Genomic DNA, 1,071 nt, shown 5'->3' with positions numbered 1-1,071 from the left:
TCATTTTCTGGAAATGTCTAGAAACTCTCCAAGCGCATTCTGATGGTGACTGTTACACGTGCATGTCCTTCTCCATAAATCATTCCAGGTCTTTGTTGTTTGAACTCCCTGAGAGGTAAATTGCATAGCAACAGTTTTGTTGCTGGTTAATGACTCCTACTCACACACACACACATCCCTGCATCCACACTGGACCACATTCTGAGTTTGGATTTTGTTTGTTTCGTTTAATTCCTCCCAGACAAGAGCACAGGGAAACGATTCAAAGAAATCCGGAGAACAACTGTTGGCTCCTGATCAGATGCTGGAAGCAGCGCAAACACTTCTTAGAGCTCCTGCCTTTCCAGGAAAGGAGAATTTTGAGGCCAGCTTTCCCATCTGTTACAGGGAGACCCCGGTTCCTGGGTGGGTGGGGGTGGAGAAGGAATTTTAGGTACTAATTTAGCTTCTGGTGAAGTCAGAGGTAGGAAACACCTCTTTTGTTTGGACCCCTGTTGAAATTTTCCCTTGAATCTGTCAATCTGGTTCCTTGGCTCAGAAAGCAAAATAGAAGGCTTAACTGACACTTCAGGGGTTTGAAACCTTGAACTCTGGCCAACAGGGGGTCTGATCACTGAGGGCCAGAAACAAAAGTGGGCTGACCATACACTGATCTCAGGACGGCTGCTTAAGAGTACTTAACACTTTTCTATTTAGCTAAATCGCTTACATTCATTTATTGTTTAAAAGAGTTCCAGTACCTTCCCTCTTAATTCTCAAAACACTTATTTCAGGGCCTACCTCCAGACTTCCAGCCCTTGGGAAATCCCCTCTGCCTGAATTGAGCACTTGGAATCTGGGAGTGAATAGGCCAGGAATGCAGAGAGAGGGCAGGGCTCCTCAGGCTGGGGAGAGATCCTGTCCTCCTTCCAGGCTGCTCCACACTAACTCATTACACAGATACACACCACACACACCACACACACACAGATACAACCACAGACACACACACTACACACATTCACACCCACAGATACACAAACAAACACACACACACCACACACACATTAACACCCACAGATACACACCACA

The sequence above is a fragment of the Chrysochloris asiatica genome, unplaced genomic scaffold (assembly GCF_000296735.1).
Source record: "Chrysochloris asiatica unplaced genomic scaffold, ChrAsi1.0 scaffold00154, whole genome shotgun sequence".
Classification (NCBI taxonomy): Eukaryota; Metazoa; Chordata; class Mammalia; order Afrosoricida; family Chrysochloridae; genus Chrysochloris; species Chrysochloris asiatica.
Note: the sequence above shows the minus strand (reverse complement) of the source record.